The sequence below is a fragment of the Mchenga conophoros genome, linkage group LG2 (assembly GCF_057382185.1).
Source record: "Mchenga conophoros isolate Kocher_MC1m ecotype Shallow Benthic linkage group LG2, M_conophoros_male_GT1.1, whole genome shotgun sequence".
Lineage (NCBI taxonomy): Eukaryota > Metazoa > Chordata > Actinopteri > Cichliformes > Cichlidae > Mchenga > Mchenga conophoros.
Genome location: NC_140527.1, coordinates 37,990,689 through 38,014,513, shown reverse-complemented (window position 1 = coordinate 38,014,513; position 23,825 = coordinate 37,990,689). Strand labels below are relative to the sequence as shown.

Below are 23,825 nucleotides of genomic sequence, written 5' to 3'. Positions count from 1 at the left end.
AAAATTCAGTAGCTTAAGCTGCAAAAAGCATTATAACCTTTTAACGAAATCTGAAATCCACCAAGACCTGATGAATGAATGTGGTCAAATAAATACTAAACAAAAGGAGAAAAAGCTTATGTAAGGCATCCTTGAATTTTTTTATATATGACAAAATCTGAAGAAGCTCTTGGGACAACTCCCCAAATGTCTACAAACTTACAATAGTGACTGCACAAAGTACAGTGAAAACAAACTAAGCTATATGTGGAAGTGCAGCCTTATGTTGTGCAGCTGACGCTGTGCTGTGGTGTCTAATTGAACCAACCTACTGGGAACCAGGTAACAGCCCCCCTCTCCAGCTGGGAGTGACATGTTAACAGGGAGTATTCCTCATTTGGGAATATTAATGGATCATTAAACATTAATAGGTCCCTCAGATCAGTATTTGCACTTTGCCGTACTCCCCCCTTTAACTGGCGCATATGTGACATAGAGAGCTATGATAAGTATTCATGCCACATCCCACTGGAGCAACAGACATCAGATGGAGAGCAAATGGTGGTTACCAGGTAGTGCAATCTCATGCAAACAAACCAAGCAAGATGAATTCATACTAAGTTGTCAAAACATGTCAAATTTCACCACGAGCCTAAGGGGAAAGGGTGGGTGCAAAAAAGCATTAGCAATGGAGTAATTGGCATTAAATTGTCCAAAACACGTAATGATGTGGGAGTGAAATGCATGCTGGCACAGATAATAATCCCCTTGTAATGAGAATTCACTAGATATCACTGGCTTTGTTCATGCCCCAGCATCTCTGAAAGAGCTTAGCCACTAGAACAGTAACAATAAGCTGTGGAGTAGGAGATGGCATGAAATACAGCTCAGAGCAAAGTGAAATTGCACACAAAATGAAATAATTTGCTTAATCAAAAGAAAGGTGGTATTAGAGACTTTAAAGTGACTCGTCCATTTCTCTGCTTTCTGAAGATAAAATCGAGACATTTAGCAGATAACTCGGTCATCTTTCAATGAGGGCGCACTTTAAGTGGTGTGCAAGTGACAAGAATCAGGTTTGAGCTTTTTTGTTGTTAAAGATTAGGATGAAGACAAAGTAAGCCTTGCAAATCCCAGGCTCAGATACCACAAGGACAAAATGACGAATGATGACAGCAAATAAACCTGTGACAAACCAGAATGCTTCGAGTCCAGCTTGTCATTCACAGTAGCTTAGAGAGGAAAGTTTTGATTTGGTGGAAAAAATAGTGATGTGACTTACTTAAAAGGGCCAATACATCTATGTAGAAGCACTCTATTTAACATCAAAGTGTTCAGTTTGAGACGCATACTGCTGTCATATGAAAAAAAAATGTTTTCATGACCTCTTGCAGTCCTGTGAAAAACAAGGTACACCTGTATTGGGTCCAGTTGGAGTTGCCTACCCCTGCTCTAAAGGGTCATAAGATGATATAACTGATTACAATAAAGTTCTGCTATACACCATTTGTATTCTGTGTGTGGACTAATGAGTTATTTATTTATTTACAGTGTTACCTCTTTGCACAATAGAAATTTAAAGGTGAAATCACATGGAAGAAATCATGAAAACATAAAGACATCCTAAACATCACAAGGAGTCCCCTTAGAAACTGTGAAGCACGGGTATAACTCAAATTAATAAAGTTTGTTTATTGTATTAAAAATGCTTGATTATAAAAGTAGAATAGAAAAAAATAAAATGCAATTACTCAACTAATGTACCACATAACTAACTTTGACCACTTCACTTCCAGTTTTTGTTTTTGCAAAACCAGACTTTTATGTATGCTTCAGGATTTTTTGAATAAGTAAATGTGGCAGAGGTGGCTACACATATTCGTTCGAATTCCAGAGAATAACTGGCCTCTGCAAGGATAACTCATTCAACTTTAAATTTCATCAAACCCATCTGCATAATGGTTGGGTATTAATTTGAATTGGAATTTAAAGTGGATCTATTAAGTAGCCACAAATGAATAACAGCAGCTTAAGGAGATGATAACGACTTCTGATAAATGCACCAGATGGACAGATCTGTCTTTAAAATAAAAAGGAACAGATAAAAAAGATTTGTGGACCCAACTTTAGGAGCTTAGAATTATACATATTTTTGCCTAATTAAAAGAAAATCCATCCAAGACATAAAACGAAGACCATCAATCCTTTTCTGGAGGTTCTGGGAACACTGCCTGAATAATAAATATATAATAAATATAGACTTTGATAGCTTGAAGCTCTATATAACAAAGAAAAAGCTGTATGGGATTCTCCTGGATCACAGCACAATATGCAATAGGCATAACCTATTGATAAGAATCCAGCTATTTGCATATTCTTATCCCCTATTACTGAACAAATACAAAAAACATAACTAAAGCACAAATAGAATTGTCATCTAATAACAAACAAGATTATAATCCACTTGATGAGTACTTTTACATAATTCATTTGCATATTTAACAATTAAGTCAAGAACAAAAAAGTCTGCAACAACAGACGATTCTCCTATTGAGGTCAAAATGTTGCTTTAAAGCATTTTCTAATCTGCCAGGTGTTATTCTGTTAGACAACAATTAATGCTTTTATAAATGTATATTCAAAGCCATACGATTGCATTCTAATTCTGCTTATGTGAACTCCTCTTCGGGTGGTTAAACTCCCAAGCAAATATAATTAGAAAATGCAGTGAAAATCTAAGGCCCATTCTACAGCTTCAGTACATTTTCTGTCCCCCCCCCATAAATCTGAAAAGTAATCTGTGCACAAAATACTAAGATAAATTGCACTTATCACAGGACAAGATGGAACAAGATGGAAACCTAGTTGCTGAAAACGTGGTTACAAAATATCATTTCAAATAAATACATTTTTTTAAAAGAAAAAAGTGCAGTTTTTCACTTGTTCCGAATTCTTGACTAAATGCATTTCAAATTAAAATACGTTATGAATCTACGTTTTGGTTGGTTTTGTTATTATGTATGTATGTATATGGAGCAAGCAATAATTACAAACACATGTTGAGAACATATGGAATATTATTAATCTTATTATATTATTATATATTACGCATTTATGTCATAGCCTTGTGCAGCCCTATAATGTTATTGATATTATTTTAAAATTTTCATATGAATATTGTGTCTGAGTAAACATCTGATAATAAATACTGAAATTAAAAACACGTATGATTACTGAAAGTTGATCAAAGTAGATTTCCAAAGTTGTTTAAATTAATATAACTATTTAGAATGAGAGTGATTGATTGATTTGATTGATTGGTAATTTATTTCAACATGTGAACAATATACAAGTACATTTAGAAAAGAAATAAGAGAGAAAAAAAATACTATACAAATTACATACAAAAAAACATTCTGATTAATTTACATGTTGAAAGGGAGTGGGAAGAAGTATACACTTATTTAATCCCACCCCTTTGCCATAAATTATCAGTGAATATTTAGTCAGCTTCCTTACTGATATAATTTGTAATAAAAATAGTGAACAGATTTCTGATATACTATATACTATAATATCACATCATGAATTTTTTGTTTGTTTGTTTTTAAATAGAGACATTCACTTAATTTAAATATTTTCCTTTTCTTTATAGATCGAGAAGATCATGTTTTTATAACTCTGTCACAGGCTGGGTCTCCGACCCAGCACTCTGAGTTTTCTTTGTATTTTTTGATATGTTATTAGTTTTTGTGTTATTTCCTATTTTGCCTTTAGTTTAGGCAGTTATTGGTTATTGTTCCTGGGTTTTCTATGTTTTGGGGTTTGGTATTTATTCATCACGTATTAGGTCTGTTAAGTTGTGTTGTCATGTTTAGTTTTAGTATTTCCTGTTTTATTCTGACAATGTCATGTGTTCTCTGTTAATTGTATTTAGCTTTTCTCTCCTGGTCCTGTCATTAGGTTTATGGCTGTCAGCTGTTTCCCCATATGTTTCCACTTCCCCTGATCACCTCATGTCTGTATTTAAGCCTTTTGTTTTCTTCATGCCATTGTCGGGTCGTCTGTTTATTCTGCCCTAGTTCTAGCCTGGTTCTGTTTATTTTGACCTCGGTCTTAGTTATGGTTTTCATCTGTTATTCATCATTAGTCTTAGTCATAGTATTTGCTGGTTATTTTCCATCACAGTCATAGTTTAGGTTTTGGTCTCAGTACCGTTTAGTGTTTTGTTTCTTAGTGTTTTGTCAGTTTACTTTGGTTTCCTGGTTTACTCCTGCCGTCATCTAATAAAGGATCACTTTTCTGCTCAAACTTTCAACTACTCGTCATCATCTGCTTTTGGGTCCTGTTTCCACACACATCGGCGCACCCCGCCGTGACAAACTCTTTTTGAACAGTTTTATGTTTGGACATTGCTTTAATTCCATATTCAGTTTGTTCCATAGTTTCACTCCATGAACAGAAACACAAAAGCCTTTTCTTGTAGTACGTACCTTCATTGTTTTGAAGTTACAAAAACCCCTTAAATTATAACTTCCTTCTTTCAAAAAAAAAAAACCATACTCTGAATATTACCTGGCAGTTCTTTATTTTTTGCTTTGAATAGAATTTGTGCTGTTTGGAATTTCACTATATCGTCAATTTTCAATATTTCAGACTGCAAAAATAGTGAGTTTGTATGTTCCCTATAACCTGCATTGTGGATGATTCGAATTGCTTTTTTTTGAAGAGTAAAAAGTGAATGTAATGTGGTTTTATAGTTATTGCCCCAGACCTCTGCACAATAGCTTAAGTATGGTGAAACCAGTGAACAGTAGAGAATATGAAGTGATGTTCTGTCGAATACCTGTTTTGCCTTGTTTAGTACTGCAATGCTTCGTGATACTTTGGAATGAATATATCTTACGTGAGCTCTCCAGTTAAGTTTTTCATCTATTATTACCCCCAGAAATTTATTTTCACTGACTCTTTCAATATCAACACCATTTATTTGAATCTTTGCATTTGTATTTAAACTACTATTTCCAAATAACATAAGTTTAGATTTATTCAAATTTAATGATAATTTGTTTTTATCAAGCCAGAACTTCACTTTACTTATTTCATTAGTCATATCCTCCAATAAATTCTGCAGATCATCACCAGAGCAAAAATTGTTTGTATCGTCAGCAAAGAGAACCATTTTTAATACTTTGGACACTTTACAGATGTCGTTAATGTACAAGTTGAAGAATTTTGGACCCAAAACTGACCCTTGGGGTACACCACAAGCAATGTCCATACATAAGGAGCAACCACCATTTATTTTCACAAACTGCTTTCTGTCACTTAAATAACTCCGGACCCAATCTAAAACTACCCCTCTGACACCATAACGTTCCAGTTTTCTTATTAATATATCATGATCTATAGTGTCAAATGCCTTTGTCAAGTCTATGAATAACCCAGCCACATATTGCTTTTTGTCTATGGAATTTGTGATGTATTCTATTGAATCTAATAGTGCCGATGATGTTGATCTGCTTGATCTGAATCCGTACTGACTCTCAGTGAGTAGTTTATGTTTATCTATAAATTTTTCCAGTCTGTTTTTAAACAGTTTTTCAAGAACTTTTGAGAATTGAGGTAGTAAAGAGACAGGCCTGTAGTTTGTGAAATGGTGTTTGTTTCCAGATTTGTATAGAGGTATAACTTTTGCTATTTTCATTCTGTCTGGAAATCGACCAGTTTGAAATGATAAATTACAGATGTATGTAAATGGTTTTATAATAGCCTCAATGACTCTTTTAACCACTATCATATCAATATCATTACAATCCAAAGATTTGTGATTTTTACATTTTTTGACAATTTCAAGAACTTCATTTTCATCAACGGCTGTGAGAAACATAGAATATGGATTTCTGTCAATCAGTGTATCGGGTTTTTCCTGTGGTTTCCCAGGATGAGTGATTGTTCTTGCTAAATTTGGTCCAGCAGTTACAAAGAATTCATTGAGACTATTTGCCACAACATCCATATTGTATTCTTCATGATCATTACAAATGAAATACTTGGGATAGTTCTTTTGTCCAGTCCCACATTTTATAACACTGTTCAGGATTTCCCATAATCTTTTATTATTATTTCTATTTATATCTAATTGCTTCTTATAGTATTCCTTTTTACTAAATCTAAGTATATTAGTTAACCTATTTTTATATCTTTTGTATCTGATTTCAGCATCTTTAGTTCTCGTTCTTAAGAACTCTCTGTATAGAGCATTTTTCTTTGTACATGCATTTTGCAGACCTTTTGTTATCCATGGACAGTCCATATATTTCTGTTTCCTACTATATTGCTTTATTGGACAGTTGGTATTGTACAGTAATGTAAATATTCAATTATCATTAACTTAATGGTCAGGAACTTATTAAGCTCAATTCTGATTTTTAAAGGATTAAAAAAAGTATTTATTGATTTGTTTGTTTGTTTGTTTGTTTGTTTGTTTGTTTGTTTGTTTGTTTTAAACCTAAATTGTCCTTCAGTTGCAGGACAATCTAGGCTAAATACGTCTTTACTTTTAAAAACAGTTTTGGAGGAAAGCTTAACTCGCCAAAAGAACATTATATAACAATGCAGGTCCCTTTTAACAGTTTCAAGTCTTTGGTGTGCTCTTATTTTGACGGGACACTCTCCCCTGACGCTCAGCTGCAAAACGAAACCTTCCAAAACACTAAACGTCAACGAAAAGCACGTGTCGACCTCCCGCTTGCCGTACTTGGCTCCGCCATTGTTTGACAGGTCTCGTTGCTAACCAGAGGCTTTCCTGGTTACCAACTCAACAACACCAAAAGAAAGAAACTTCCAAGCCTTCCATGGCTTTATAGAAAGCTTTTCGACAACACAGAAAGCATGGAAGAGGACAACCGCCTTAGACAGGTACTTTATACTTTCTCCCTCATTTTCTCTTTCACTCCACCGGTGCTAACTTCCGACATCAGTAGTTCGTGTTAGCTTCTGTTTTGGAAGTTCACAGCGAAGCACATAATGTGTTTTGAAACGCGCAGAGCACTTTATTATCTGAAGCCACGCTTTTGTTTCAAACTGGTAGAGTAAACTCGTTAAGTTGGCTGACTTTGCCACTTATGAACTGGGTTGGCTTGGTATTTATTCGAGCTGTGTGGAAGCGTAATGTTTTAAAGCGTCTTTGGAGCATCGGCACGGGAAGTCCAACCGCTAAGTCTGTTTCACAGTGAAATACGAGTCAGTCATACTGCTGCTGAGTTCTGAACGCAAAGCGTGTGCCGTAAAAATGTTCCTCTCCACGCCAAATAAACGCTAGAGGCGAATAATAGTCTTGTAATAGTCAAAACCATTTACTGTGATTTGCAGCGGTGCTCAGGAAGTTATTTTGGGTGCAGAGAACAGTTTATTGCAGCAGCCAGTGCAGGCTTTAGAAAAGCATGGGAAGTTTGATTAGCATGTTGCTTGAGTAAGGTTTCATTAAGATTTGTCTGATCCTTGTTTGGCCCTAAAATTAGCCAACATTGCTTGGTTCTTTATTCGTTTCAATTACGGGTTATTTCTATAGCACCAGTTCTGAACAGTCACCTCAAGGTGCTTTATATTGTAGGGTAAATATGTGACAGAAACCCCAATCAGACGCAACCCTATGAGCACACACTTGGTGACAGTGAGAAGGGGAAAAAATGAAGAACAGTTAAAGTTGGGTCCTTTTAACAGGAAGAAACCTTCAGCAGAACCAGACAGAGGGTGAGCAGCCACTTTGCTTTGGGTGTTTTGGGGTTGAGGAGAAAGATGAGAGCAGAGAAAGACAGGACAAAAAAACAAAGAGAGGGCCAGAGGTTAGTAATTAGCAATGATTAAATGCAGCAGTGGTGTATAAACACATAGAAAGTGAAATGTGAAACAAAAAAGAAGACTAAAGAAATGTTCAATACATTATGGGAGGCACTCCAGCACTCTAATGCAGCATAACTCAGGGAGGGTTCAGAGTCAACTGATCCAGCCCTGGCTATAAGATTTATCATAAAGGAAAGTGTTTGTCTCCTGAATTCAAACTGGGTTTCACATGAGAGGGGCCGGGTGGCTGACTGCTCTGTTTCTTGTTCTACCTTTAAAAACTATGACCCAAAAGTAAGCCTGCAGTCTGAAAGTGAAGTGCTCTCTTAGAATAATAAGGTACTTTGAAGTCTTTGAGGTATGGTAGGGCCTGATTAATCAAGATTTTGAATGTGAGGAGAAAGATTTTAAGTTCGGTTCTGGATTTAACAGAGACCCAATGAAGAGGAGCTAATACGGGAAAATATGGTCTCTCTTTTCAGTCCTAGTTAGTATTCTCTCTGCAATACATTGAATACATTCATCGCAAGCAGGTGGTAAAAGAGTGTAGCCATAACTGTACCAATGAAACTGTACAGAAAGAAGAATTACAGATGTGTTATTGCCATGGTTATCCATAATCAGTAATTGTGATGCAGCCAAATTTCTATAAAAGGCTATATTCTGACCATAACTAGTCCTTATGATCTCTTTAAATTTTGTATTATTTCCTTATATTCCTTTGCTGTTGCTCTGTGCTGTAAAGCCTTGGGATAATAACAGTTTAACTTGGCAACTGATCTATAAGGGAACTTATAGAAAATGGGTGGAAAGCAAACAGCTGCTCTTTGTTAGTAGAAATTAAGGAAACTAGTGTGGGCACTATGCAGCAAAACAGCTTTATGTCTGCTGTGTGATTGAAATGAAAAATCAGAATCAACGTTGTGGTATTTATCTTAAGTGGCCAGGTATTGCTCGTAAGTGGTGAGGTTATCTCTAAAAATATGGAGGATCATTACCTGAGAAGGCTCTACAAATACATTAATTTCCAGAGGTTCATGTTGAGGTGCATTTCTTTAGAGAGATTTGAAGGATTACTGAGTCATTAATGGTAACCTAATGCCAGTGATATAAGGGGTGTCATACAGGTCTGAACATCCAAGTCCAATAATGAGCTAAAGTATGGCTTCACAGGTATAATCCTAAATCTCGACTCCCTATTTTGCTAAGAGAGGCACCGCTGATAGAAAAGGTTAATCCTCCCTTTGATTAAAACTGGAGGATGCCATTTGTTCTGGCCCCGTTGTCAGAAATACAACCAGAATCTGGGCAAGAGATGTGACGTTTGAGGTGCTTTAAGCATTTAAGAAAACCAGTTAATTTAGGTAAAAGCAAGGTGACATGGGATTAGACCTACTGCAGAGGCTTAATTCTGTTTTTGAACGTTATGCACTTCCTGTTATACTGTGTGGACTTTTTAAATGAAAATGGGTGGTTCCTTAAACCAAGTGACTAGTTAGTAACTAACTAGGTAATTCTTTCATTAAAAGGAAAATTAGTAATCAAGAGTGATAGCACACGTTTAAACAAAAGCACAATCTGGTGTGCTGAAAATGCTGCAGGGTTATAACTACTGTTTATTTTTAGCTTATTATTTCAGGTGTTTTTTTAGTTATCTGTTTGAAGTATTAAATACTGGAAAATAGTGAAAAATTACCTTTGTGATTTTGTGTTTTCTACAAACAAGCTTTACTGGATTTTTTCACACTATATTGCCAAAGGTATTTGTTTGTCTGGCTTCAGACGCATGTGAGCTTGACATCCCATTCTTAATCCATAGGATTTAATATGATGTTGATCCACCCTTTGCAAGCATGACAGCTTCAGTTCATCTGGAAAGGCTTTCCACAAGGTTTAGGAGTGTTTTTATGGAAATTTGGTGGTTGCAAGGGTGTGTAGCTGACTGGTTATTCCCAAGTCTGGTGTGACTGAGGAATAACCAAAAAACTAGGTTCAGTATGACTGAATAATCAATAAATAAAGTCATTAGGTATTTAAATGTTTAGGTCTTGCTCCTGATAATCCACTTTTGTTTGATCATCTTATAAATATTGATCAGTTTTTGAGGATACTGGAGCTCAAACTGCTTGCAACCTGCGTTTACACCATGAGCTTTAATTCTGTGACATTTTTGGATTTAGTAAATTACAGGGAGAGACACATTTCCTTATTTAAGCTCTTCTTGTAGTGTGTTTACCATGTGAAGGATTAGGTTCAGGAGTTTACCCATCTCCTTCTACTTGGGCCAGATTTATATAAGCAGTGTTGTGGACTGCAGGACCAAGATGTAATAAGGGTGTCAATATTCGTCATGTCAGCAAGTTGTGCTTCATTAATCTGTCTGATTGATCCAGCATCCATGTGGTTCAGTGACCTTGGTTTGCACAAATAAGAACTGCACCCTCGCTGGTGTTACCTGATCTACCGCTCTGCTGATAGGCTTCTGCGTGAGTTATTGAAAGCACAGGACAGAGACTTATGTGGACACCAAGTCCACGAGAGTGATGGGAACTCTCCAAGCTGAGGAGGAGGCCTTTTGTTACATTTCATGATATCATATGACTGTAGCAGCAGGATGGACCTAATAGACTTGTTCAAACTAATGAAGGTTGAAGAACTGAGAAAATACTTGGGGACTTTGGAGAAATTTGACCTTAGATGAGGTCAAGGGGGTTGGTCTTAGGAGACATCTCTTAGAGGTTAAATAGGTATAAATGCAGCTGCTATGAGATGGATGGTGTCATGCTGTGTAAGCAAAAAATGCTAATCAAGGGCCAGGAGCTAATCCCTTCCTAACTCATTCCTTGGAGATACACAGTTGATTTGGTGGATCGATATAAGTGCTGTGACTCAATGAACGGAATTAAGTGTTAGCCAGACTGGACTCATACAACATGCTAAATTATTTTTGCTTTAAAAATATTTTAGATGTTCCAGGTGGGCTTCTCTTAGTAGAGAAGTCACAACATACACATACTCTGTTACTGTACTTAAGTAGAATTTTCAGGTATCTGTACTTTAATATTTATTATTATTATTATTATTTATTTTATTTTTTATTTTTTTTAGTGTGAGGTAATTTCAAATTCAACATTTCTATCAGCTCAACAAACATCAACAAATACACAATGAGTTTGTGTGCAGATTGTCACACAGTGTGTTTCTAGCTAAAGTCCAGCTGCTCTGTTTCCCAGGTAGAGAAAAGAATGAGAGTTAACTTCACTCAGAGATGGAGCATGGTGTAGGAAGACAGACAAGACAAAAGAGGAAGAAGAGGGGTTATATTTAAAGGTAAGGACCGCTCAGTGATGCTTGATAAACTGCAAATTTAAAGATCACATGCAATGTCATCATTTTAATCACATATTTGATCTGTATATAGGGATGGGTACCGGTGTCGTTCTGACATAAACGGTAGTAACCAGACCGAAAAGCAGCGCACATTTCGGTGCTTTATTTCGGTGCTTTTTTTCCTGAGCTGTGATACACTTTAGATTCAAGCCAATCATTTTACGTTTCCGAGGATAGTAGGCGGGGCCAGGTACGTACGTTCTGTTAGAGCAGAGCTACAGATTAAAAATGTCCAAGGCGAAGCGGTCAAAAGTCTGGCTGTACTTCACAGCAAAATATGCAAACTCAGCAGCAACAAGTGCTTTAAGCTGATACTGTGATACTGTGCAAAGGAGGCAACACCTCGAATCCGATGAAACACCTGGCGACGCATAGCGTTTTTTTTAAAAGCCCAGAAATGCACCGTATTTGATAGCTTGCTGCGAGACCTCACACTGTGCACATCTACTGCGGGTGGGTTGCCTGTTATGCAACATCCCCCAAAAACACGAAGAGGAGAGTCCTGGCCCCTAGCCCTGCCAGTGTAGCAGAAATGATGAGGATGATGGTGGCAGCAGCTAATTTACGTTGAGTAGGCTAACCACGTTATTACATTAATGCATGTAAGGTGAACTAGCAAACATCATCATAGCTACATGCGGCTGTCTTCTTGTTTGATGGCAGATACTCCCTTCACCCTGGCCAAAAAGGCTAAAATGACCAAAGAAAAAGTGGAAAACAGTTAAACATGAGAGGTTTAGGACAAAGTTTGTGTTTTTCCCATTGTTTAAGCACTGCTTCCAGCCAAGAGTGATGCCATATATGCCCCATAGCTGCAGAAAAGGCTAACATTGTTATCTTTTTACAAAAAACAGCTGAACATGAGAGGTTTTTGGACCAATTTTGTGTTCTCCATTCTTTAAGCACCGTTTGAGCACCGGCACCGTTTCAAAAGTACCGATTTGGCACCGGTATCAGATAAAACCTAAACGATACCCATCCCTATCTGTATATGATGTGTTTTGATAAATTATGTATTTTCATTTTGTGAAACTTCCTGCAAAACAAATAAATAAATACAAACTAGTTTTATTCAAATGCTGCATGAAAATACTGGGCAGTTAATCAGGTTAGTTTGTGGTGAATTCACAGTAAACCACTGTGTTGGACTGGTGCGCAGGGTACTGTGGTACCCATGGTCAGATTTAGGTTACATCAAGTGTAGCAGAGATGAGTTTGCATTTAAGCTCATGATTTAGATTCATTCACGGAATTCCAGTTTTATGCTGTCTGTTATGAAGATAGTATAAACTGTGGTGTCGCTGCACTGTGCCATACTTTCCCATCGATATATGTGATGCAGCATTAGAAAAGCCAGCGAAAGATGCAGGCTCAGAATCCCAGCTACACATAAAAACAGCTGAGCCCACTGGATTTTCCAGTATTTCAGATTTCTGTTATCTTAACCGCACCGTTAACAAAAAAGCTGTCTGAAAAGTGGAGTTTATTAAACATTTATTGTTGTAATCTCTATTATTAGTAGGCAGTAAAATATATTTTACCTTCACAATCTGTAATGAAAGGATCTAAATCATTTCTAAAACAAATAAAACCACTACACTTAAGCTTAAATAATTATTTTGGTAAACATAACCTATAAGTAGGAAAATTAGTTGAAAATGAACAGGGTTGAGTTTTAGATTGTAGTATTGTGACAAACTTAGTACACAATTTGCAATGACTGATTGCTGAATACTGGCTAAAACAGGATGATGAAGTTAGTTTTAAATTATACATAATTGTGATTGCAAAAATGTTATTTTTTTGTTTCCCCTGTGCTCTCTGCTTCACCATTTTTTGTTTATGTGCAAGTGAAACAGACACAAAAGATTGGGGAAGGGTTGTGGAGAGGCAGGTGAAGTTTTGGGCGTAACCTAAAGTGAAACATCAGGGTTTTTAAAAGGTAGGGCAAGATTTGCTAATAATATTACATCTACAACTCCCTTACACTTATCTAACAAATCCTGCCACTCACTGCTTTAGCTCGTATTATAAAGTCTCAGATACAGACAGTATTTCAAGATGTATGTATTTAGTGACTGTATATTCTAGGAGCATTTCATTTGACTTTGTTTTTGCGAGGTCTTTTTCTTTATATATACAAATGAAGTAAAAAGCTAACAGTCATCTTTTTTTACTGAATGTGCTTTTGTCTGCACAACAGTTCAGATCTGTCAGCTCAGTTAAAGTTGGATGTTTGGATGTTAGGTAAGGTGACCCTGGCTGCTTGGAACAGAGGCAAGCTTGAATAAAAATGCTGTAACCTTACTTTTGAAGTCAGAAGCCTGTTCTGCATGCAAATGTAGGTTAATTTTCCAGTTGCGGATTAAGCTTTGCCAGTTCATAATATGATCTTGTACTTTCAAAAGAGATTAAAAATGGTGCTTTGTGTTGTGTTTTGTGCTCTGTTTAGGTAGGCCACACAGAAGCACAGAAACCAGGTCTTTTTTCAGGAGCCGCTTTTGGATTTAGAGCTACCCCTTTTTAAAAAGAGTCATAACTTTGCATCCATTCATTCAATTTAGGGAAATATCTAATAGTAGAATTCAGTAGTATTCAATGTGTTGATATCTATATTTTTGCCAGGCACTATTTCATTTATATTGTTCTAGACAGTGCGCCTTTGTGTTTGTGCTGATAAGGGTTAAACAGTGGGGTTATTTAACTGGCACACAAGTTAAAACCATGTCTACAAGACATCCAGTGTCTCACATTAGATATCTTGTATAAAAAATAAAATAAAAACATATCTTGTATAATATCTGTGAAGACAGGAGTGTTTGTCTAAAACTGCTGTAGCAGAGAGATTTGGACAGGATTTCTGACAGCCTCTACTTTGCTTGGATAAAATATTGATGTTTATTTCCTCTTTTTTTTGACACCGCAGCCTATAGCAAGAAGGTTAAGAAAACGACCCTTGTTTTACATGTCCCATCTTTTCGAACACATGGAAAAAAACATGTCTGCAATTTCCGTCCACAGCACTAATTAATTTTATTAAAATGCGTTACCATAACAGCGCACCCACTTTCCACCATATGGTCAATATTTTCATTACTTGAAATTACTGTGAGTGGTGGGCAGTCCCTCTGTTTTCAGAGCCCACGTATGAGCTGTGTGTCATGTCCTTGATTATCAGTGTGCAGCATTAGAGTTGCTGAAAGCTTGTTTAGGAATATTAATGAGGTATACAGGTTTAGATGGCCTCAGGCGATTTGATTAAATGTAAAACTGTAGAAAAAAAATGTCTGAGTGCTTTGTAGCCAACTGTCAGTCACAAACTAACCAGACAGTACAAGTGCACCACAGCTCTGCTGTTGTAAAACATGAAAATGAGCTTCAGTATTTTGTTCAAGCTGAGAAGAGAGGCTGTCAGAAATTCTGTCCAAACATCTCTGCAATTCCAGACTAACACAAACACTTTTTTTTTGCATAGAAACAACCACTGTGGCACCCAGCAAAAAGGTTTTAACCTTACTCATAGGGAAACAACCGTGTTAATTCATTTAAACATTATTTAATAGCATCTTTGGTCATCTGTTTAAAAAAAAAAAGTAACAGTGACTCTAACTGTATGCAGACTAGATATCCATTGAAGCAAAATGCTGTATACTGCTTTTAACCATGAATATCTTTGATTCACTTGTTTTTACACATCCAGTAAATTAATTGACTGTTTAAGAGTTTATTTGCATATCCATGTAATACTTTTGCTTACCTCACGAGCTAACATTTTTGCTATTGTGCATCTGACTAACATCAGCAGATCTTCCCATTATATCCTTAGAGGTGTCATAAATGCTGCTTATGTCACTTTGGTATTAGTTATTTATTAGAATTTAAGACTGTGCCCTCACTGTTTTATAGCCTCCCATGTGCCCCAGCACTATTTTGATTCCATCTGCAAAATCTGTCTGACTAGTCTTTTCTGCCCAAGGCCATGATACTAAACTTAGCTCACCATGTTGAGAATATTTTCCATGTTTTGAAGCAAATTGTTTTTGTCCCACTTGGGGTGAGAAAAGGTGACATTTCTCATTATGAGATCTTTCATTTAGCCTCAAGCAAATTTGGCAGCTGGATAAGAAGAGGCAGGCGATGACGAGGCGTCATCTCAGCGAATCAATAAACCTGTGTGCGTTTTGGGTCTGTGCATAAAGTACCAGTCTGTTGGGAAATACCTAAAGTGAGTAAATAGTGAAAACTGGTAATAGAAGAGCACGATAATAAATTAAACTACTGTTTAATTTAACTATGTACATATCTTGCATAGTATAGGTAGTGTATGTCTTTCTCTTGTCAAGCTTGAATGAGATTTAGAGATGAGGACAAAATTAATTGCCTCCAAATAAAATTTTAAGTTTTTATCAAAATGTTCTCAACTTTAATTCTGCTGGAAAGGCTTAAGGTTTAAGAGTATGTTTATGGGAAATAAACTGTCCTTCCTCACAGTATCGTCCTGTGAGGTCAGACGCTGACCTCAGACGCATGGGACAAGAAAGCCTGGCTCTCAGTCCTCGCTCCTATTCATCCCAGAGGTGTTCGGTCAGGTCAAGAATCTGTGCAGGCCAGTCAGGTTCTTCCTCATCACACTCAGTTAGCCATTCTTTATGGATCTTGCTTTGTCCACTGGTGTGCAGTTATGTTGGAACAGGAAGGCGCCATCCCCAAAATGTTCCCACAAAGTTGGGAGCATGAAATTGTCTAAAATGGCTTGGTATGCTGAACCATTACGAGTTCCTTTTACTCAAACGAAAGATCAGAAGCCAACATCTGAAAAACAACCCCACACCAAATCCTCCCCTCTTCTAAAGTTTACACTACTCGTCAGACAACTAATCGTCTCCTGGCAACTGCCAAAGACGGACAGAGAAGCATTATTCATCAATCAAGAGAACATGTCTCGACTGTGTTGCAGTCCATTAGCAGTGTGCTTTACCAGCACCATCTGACTTTGTATTGCGCTTGGTGATGTAAGGCTTGCGTGTAGCTGCTTGGTTATGGAAACCCATTCCATGAAGCTCCATGTTTTTTTTTTTTTTTGTAGAAGCAGTTTGCATAGCTACTTTCTTTATTTTGTAAACCTGTGGCCATAGAAGTAATTGAAATCTGGATGATTTGAATGGGTGAGTGAATACTTTTGGCAGTGGATGTTTGGAGAAAGCGGGAAGAGGCAAACAACTGATTGTCCCCACAGTGAAACACGGTGGTAGGAGTATTATGCTGAAGGGATGAAGGGAAAAAAACACAACGAAAGAAGAATATGTGAGGATTTTTCAAGAAAACCTTAGGCAGTAAACAGCCAGTGTTGGTCAAGTTACTTGAAAAAAGTAATCAGCAACTAGTTACTGATTACTTCCCCCCAAAATCAATCCCGTTACTTTACTGATTACTTATTTTCAAAAGTAATTAGTTACTTAGTTACTTTTTAAAAACCCGATTTACACCCTGAGTAGGTGATAAAGCGATAGATCTTTTAGCCCAATTCTACTTTTTCTGCATAATCCATCATACAAAATGTCATCAAATGGAAAAGCATGTTTTTAAAACTTGTTTTATTAGTTTTAATCTTTTAACTTTATGCATCAAGCAAAAATTTAATTCTATGCAACATTCTCTGACTGGAAGAAATTAGTTTAACATTTAAACCTATTTTCTGCACATTCCAGCACATAAAATAAAATATTTTGTGTGTTTACACTCAGTCTTTCAAATAGATGCAAGTAAAACACAGCAGAAAATAAATAAAGTCAAAGACTCAGCGGTCCTGTTGCTCTATTTTCACCTGTAAAGCAGGAGTGGGGTAGGCGGAGGGTTACCCTGGTGCAGGTGTGCCGCGGTCAGTGGAAGAATCCGCGAGTTTCTCTGTGAGTTTCCCATTACGTCGTAGCTACTCGGTGCTTGTTGGAAGTTTAGGGGTTTTTTTCGCTGTAAAAAGAAGTTTTCTTCCCACGCACAGCGGACACTAATGTTTTTGTCACTTTTTATGGAATCAAACTCAAAGTAAGGTCAGTGCTTCCACGCTTTAAGCGCTGCACGCTCATACTCTCTCTTCACTCGATATATTATCCACTGTTGATCTGCACACAGCTGTTGTCACAAACGTCGCACTCGCTTACGTCACTGTCGTGAGACATTCTCGCAAAAAAATCACGGTTTTAGTAACGCAGTAATGCAGCGTTCCTACGGGAAAGTAACGGTTAATTACCGTTTTTGCAACAGTAATCCCTTACTTTAGTCGTTACTTGAAAAAAGTAATCGGATTACAATAACGCATTACAAGTAACGCGTTACTGCCCATCTGTGTAAACAGCAAAACTGGATGTGAGTCGCCACTTTGTCTTCCAGCATGACCACGACCCAAAACATACGACACCCTGATGTGAATCTTGTTTAAAATTTGTGGGGTTAACTCAAGGCCAAAGTCTATACCAGAAGACTTTTAAATCTATAGGAGGTTGAAAGATTTGGGCTGGGATTGATCAGGAGATGTGTGCAAGAATTGTTGAAAACTTCAACAAATGACTGCGACTGCGTTATCCAGCAAAAAGGATACACAATTGACTGTTAGAATCATGTTTTTTTTTTTTGTGAAATAATTGTTTTTTCTGTATGCAAAGTAAAATAATGTCAAGCATCAGAAATAACAACAACAACAACAACAACAACAACAACAACAATCTTTATTTATAGAGCACATTAAAAAGCCAGGGGCATGCCAAAGTGCTTTACATAAAACAATAAAACAATAAAATGATTTACACTAAAACATCGGAGTCATATAAGTGTGGGATTATGTTCACAGGTAAAAACCACTAATAAGAATAAACTATAGCACACAGCTATAGCAGAGTAAAGCTGTACCATCAAACACAGTGATAGAAAACATTGACAGCGCAGGACAACGCAAAACAACCAGACACATTAATAGAATAACTCACTAGAAGCGAGGCGAGAATTTAACTAGTAGAAAAAGCAAGTTCAAACAGATATGTTTTAAGCCGTGATTTAAAAGATTGAATAGAGTCAGACGCCCGGGTGCCAATCGGGAGATTGTTCCACAGCTCAGGTGCAGCTAGAGCAAACGCTCGATCACCTCTAGACTTCAAGCGAGATCTGGGCTGAACCAACAATAACTGTGAGGAAGATCTTAAGGCCCTCGTAGGAAGATATGAATTTAAGAGTTCCTTAAGATAACTTGGCCCTGTGTTATTAGTAATTTTAAAAGTAAACAACAGAATTTTAAATTGAATACGAAATTTCACAGGCAACCAGTGCAGATCAGCAAGGACGGGAGTGATGTGAGCAAACTTCTTAGTTTTAGTTAGAATGCGTGCAGCGGCATTCTGGACTGTCTGTAATCTATGTAAAAGGGTAGAGTGGAGACCATAATAAAGTGAATTACAGTAATCTAGCCTTGACGTTACAAAGGCATGGATAAGCTTTTCCAAGTCATTGTGCGGGATGTAGTGTTTGGCCTTGGAAATAAGGCGAAGTTGGTAGAAACTAGATCTGACGACAGCAGACACTTGTTTATCAAGTTTAAATGAGCTGTCAAGTAGCACACCCAGATTCCTAACAGTGTCAGGGAAAGAACTAGTGAGAAATCCAAAAGCATCATGAAGTTTGGCACGAAGAGCGTCACTGCCAAAGATCATAATTTCAGTTTTCTTATCGTTAAGGATAAGAAAATTTGCCAGAAGCCATTGCTTGACCTCACACATGCACTCTCGAAAGTTACTCACGGACATCGCTAGATCATCATTCAGCTCAAAATAGATCTGGATGTCATCGGCATAATAGTGAAAGGCAATGTGGTATTTCTCAAAAATGACACTTAAAGGAAGCATATACAGTGAGAACAGGGTAGGGCCTAACACAGATCCCTGGGGGACACCACAGCAAACAGGTACAGCGGAGGAGGAGGAGGTGGCCAAGTGAACCGAAGAGAGCCGATCGGAGAGGTAAGATTTAAACCAATCCAAGGCAGCGCCCTTGATGCCTACAGTGTGCTCTAGTCTCGCCAATAGTATGTTATGGTCAACCATGTCAAATGCCGATGAAAGATCCAATAGCACTAGGACAGAGGGGCGTCCATTGTCAGCCATTAGTAAAAGGTCATTAAAAACTCGGAGCAGTGCTGATTCAGTGCTGTGGTGTTGTTTAAAGGCCGATTGATATTTATCATTAATGTTATTCTCATCCAGGTAGGTCTGAAGTTGAAGCAGAACTACCTTCTCAAGAATTTTAGCCACGAAGGGAAGTTTGGAAATCGGCCTATAATTGGCATAATCATTTTGATCGAGATTACTTTTTTTAAGAACAGGTTGGATTATAGCAAATAATCCAAATAAAGTTCGGACGTTTAGAAAAGAGGTGCTAAAAAATTTATTGCTCTGTTTAACGAACTTGGGAAATACTTATTTGTGTTTTCTTATGTAACAGAACTGCAGAGTTCACATTTAAATAGTTATGTACTTTAGCCATGTGCATTTTTAATATGTAGCACATGCTAGTTATCTAAAATACAGACTCTTTTTGTCTTCTAAACTGAAATGAAATGGAGTTGCTGACAAATCCTTGAAACCCTATATTTTAATGCAGAGAGCAAAGTTTGTTTGTTTTTTTAATTTTAACTTATGTGCAAAGAACACTTTGTATAATGTTAAAAACCAGATGAGCTAAGGCAAACTGGAAAATGGTCCTGTGGTCATAATTAACATATTATCTTATATATATACTATATCTGTCTGTCTGTATGTAAACCGAACCGTGAATTTTGTGTATCGTTGCACCCCTGATATATACATATATGTATATCGACTTATCTACACGGTGCCAGACGCTGTGACAGCACGGAAGCATTTGACACCCAAGTAATGAATAAATAATTAAAATGAGAAAACATCAGATACACAAGAAGATCATTAGCAGTTGTGAAAGCATTGTGAGGATGGGACAGGTTAAAAAAACCTTTACAAAACATTTGAATTGAGGTGGATGAACTACTACGTCACTGACGTTCTGTTTCTGATTTTAAGTTTGTGTGCACTGCAGGGATATGATGAGGGCAAAGATGAAGACATTTAGTTGGCATGGTAACTTTAATTATAGTCACCTCCCTTGTAGCAATCTTGTGTTGCTGTCTGCTCTACTTCATTCAAATTGCTGTTAAAAATAAATCTGTTTCTTAACTTCAAACATCACCTACTTTTTCACTGCTAAAATAAACTAGCTTAAATGACAGTATGGGAGCATATGCTGTAAGCTTCCCAGGAGGATTTGAAAATAGAGCAGTGACCTCAGCCATACTCCATCTGCCACCTGGGATAGGCTGTAGGCCTACACAGGTATGTAGCATAGGAGATAAATGCAAATTTAGCAATGGGAATACAATGCAGACACAGGTTAAATGTATGCTTTGGTATTACTTTCACTGCATTGCTTATGGCTTGATAACTGGTTCCACTGAGTTCACAGACCTGCTGTACACAGCCAATACCTCTTTCCTCCGGCACACTGCATTGCTGTTGAAATTGGTCTAACCATCTCAGGACAATGCACTTTATCACTCCCCGTGGTTAGTCATTTAGGCTATATGGATTCCGGCTTTAGGCTAAATCTTCTCATCACATCTCAGTGGATACTGATCTTATGTGAAGTCTCCAAAAGGTGTGAAGTAAATTAATTTCATAGCCGAGTAAGTCTGGAAGCTGCAATGACATTGACAAGTAGAGAGGTGCTGGATGTACTTTACAGTTAATCCAGCACAGGAAATAGTCATGTGTTTATTATATCTCTATATAGATTATATATTTTCAGATATCAGACGTGCATGACTTTTGTAATTCATGAGCTGAACACTTTTGTTTTGCACCGATTACCTGATCATCTATGGATGACCTCAGAGTGGGCCATCCTTCTGGGCAGACCAATTACTTGCACAAATGCCATGTTTTTCATAAAGATGAAAGCCACACTTTTAATCAGCCACTGCTGATGATAGGCAATAATCTTACTGCTTGCACTAAATTTTCAGTTGTAGTGATGAGCTGTGAGGACTTTGATTATAGCAAAAAAGTGGTCACAACATCATTGCATACTTTATCCGGGCTGCCGTGCAGTATGAATGACATCTACATATTTCACGCTATGAAAATTAGATTTCCAAGCCCTTGCCTTGCCTGTGTTCTTGGTTTTGTCTTAATTTTTTCAGTTTTATCTGAGCTTTTTTGTGGGATTTATGGAGTGCAACATATTAAGTAAACCTATCTATTTACCTCTGCTACCATCCTGTAATGAAATATATGTAGGAGGCTGACAGCCAGACATATTCGACACACACTAGAGCTTCAAATCACTGTACAACTGCAATGCAATCTTACCCTGCTAGATTTTGTAAAGACAGGCTTGGCCCTGTCACTGCAACTTTTTGATGAATGATGGCATCTGATTAGTCGCCAAGAAATCTGAAATGACTCCAGCTCTAAAGCCAGGAAACAATTCTGACAAAGCGCTGTCTGAAGCAGCCAGACATCTGGATTAAGGTGCAAAAGGATTTGACTATCTTTTTTTTCAGTCGGGGCAAGTGCTAGAATCTGATATATAAACTTTCTAATGTTAGCGTTTAAACTTTTTCTTGGGAGATAGTTTGTGGTCATGTTTTCATTTTCTTTATCCATCTTATAAATATATGAAAATATATTTAAAACTTAAAAGGAATTTTCTGAGTCAGACTTGTATATATATTTAATCTAAAAATATATAAATAGAGGTTAGCAGGGAGGAGCTGATGAGTCCATATCCATATTTTAAAACGGTAATTAAACTTAATGAGGAAGTGAATTTATCTGCTTCACAAATATGCAAATGCATAGAGAGACACAGAATCTCTTTTTCGGCACTGACTGGGTGCTTGTATTTGTTTTGTATTTTGGAAGATGTGTCCATGGTTCCTTTAACTGGCTAACAGTTAATTCAAAGACTATAGCATAGATTCTTTAATACTAGATCGTCATCCCTCGAAGGTTATGACCTTATAAGCCTGTTGTACTTGTAGTGCCACTTGTAGTGTGGTTTATGTAGAGGTGGGGGCCTGGCATAGCAGTCTTACAAAGTGGTTTAATGTTACTGTGTCCGTAAAGGAGATTATATCACTTGAAGAAGAACATAATATGTCTTGTAAAAAGGTGTTAAAGGAAAGTACAGCGTGATGGGAAGCCTTTCTTGAGCTGAATTTGAGAAATGCATCAAGTAAGTGAATTAAAAGGTAGCTTTCATCTGCTGAGAGTAAGTGTAATACTGTGTATGTTTGTGTGTGTTGTGGGATCAGTGGTGGTTTTCTCTCAACTGATTAAGATGAATATGTCATGAGAAATAACTTTTCATTTCTTCTTCCTGTTACCTATGGCTTACATTCTGTCTGAGCCTTAAAGGCCCACTTCTGTAAGAACTACCACGTGTGATGCTGGCCTTGGTTTACCTGGGAGTCGACTGACAGCTGCTGGAATGAGAATGAGGAGTGGCGCAGACAATTAAAGGGTTGGATTCAGCCTGGCCTGACCTTCTGATCAATGCACTCCTATTTAGAGCTGGCAGGCTAGAGGCTGGGTCTCTTTTCAGACTAATAAAGATGGCACAGAGAGCAGCTCCTAGGGTAGCCTGCCAATACTTTTAACACCCCCATTGATTCTCATTACTGTTAATGGTTTCTTTGCTGGTGTGAGTCGGATGTTGAGAGGGTGTGGGTGGACTTGGGTGTAGTTGGAGATTTGGTAAGGGCCAGAGTCATCGTATTATAGCAGTACTGAGAAAGTGTGTTGGCTCCTTGTAATACAATGAGTTAAGTCGTGATTAGCTCCTAAGCTTCGCTGGAAGTACAGGCGATTCATGGTAAAAAAAAAACAACATTTTTACGATTATATTCACCTTTATTCAACACGTGTGAGCTGCTATCCAAATCTTTACCTTCTGCTGTCACATTCATGGTCATGGTGGCACTGTTTTCCTGTTGCAGTGTAAATGCTAAAAGGGTCATAGATTTACTCTTAAACCAGCCTACTGATGTAATTGGTCAAAACAAAATCCAAATGTGGTTTCTCTCAGCAGAACAGACACACCAGCATCCACACATTTGTTGTGTTTACGTACAAAACAGCCAAAAAACACCCTAGTTTGATTCAGTCTGCTGTAGGAGCTGCTTAGCATTGTGGTTATGCGTCAACTCAGTAGTTTAGTCTGGAGATGTCATGACTGTAATGAGACGGCAAGTTGGGGGCATGAAAAAGACATGTCAAAATAGTATGTGGTGCTTTTATTTTCCTACTTTCAAACTACTGGAAATACCTACATATTTCAGTGACCTGCAGAGCTGCTGTATACATTGTAGTAATTCTTTGCCTATATTTTTAAACAACCTTGATTTGATCAGATTCTTATTTATCTTAAGAAATCTACAGTGCATTGAAAAGTATTTCCCCCCTCCTTATTTCCCTTTTTTAACTGGGGTATTGCTTTTACCCAACTGGGAAAAAACTAGAGAACTGGGCAACATAGGAGTTTAAAATCGATAC

The 23,825-nt window shown here is 37.3% G+C and overlaps 1 protein-coding gene across 3 annotated transcripts in view; it reads left to right on the top strand.

Moving 5' to 3' along the window:
- The first annotated feature begins 6,723 nt into the window (after nt 1-6,723).
- enox2 (ecto-NOX disulfide-thiol exchanger 2) overlaps nt 6,724-23,825 on the top strand; it is a 184,595-nt gene continuing 167,493 nt past the window's right edge. For 2 of the 3 annotated variants that reach the window (XM_085245004.1, XM_085244995.1), the window contains exons 1-2: nt 6,725-6,900; nt 11,058-11,154. The gene's annotated coding sequence lies outside the window, so the exon portion shown is untranslated. Of the gene's footprint in view, nt 6,901-11,057; nt 11,155-23,825 lie in introns of all 3 variants that reach the window. The other variant, XM_085244976.1, reaches the window with a different exon arrangement.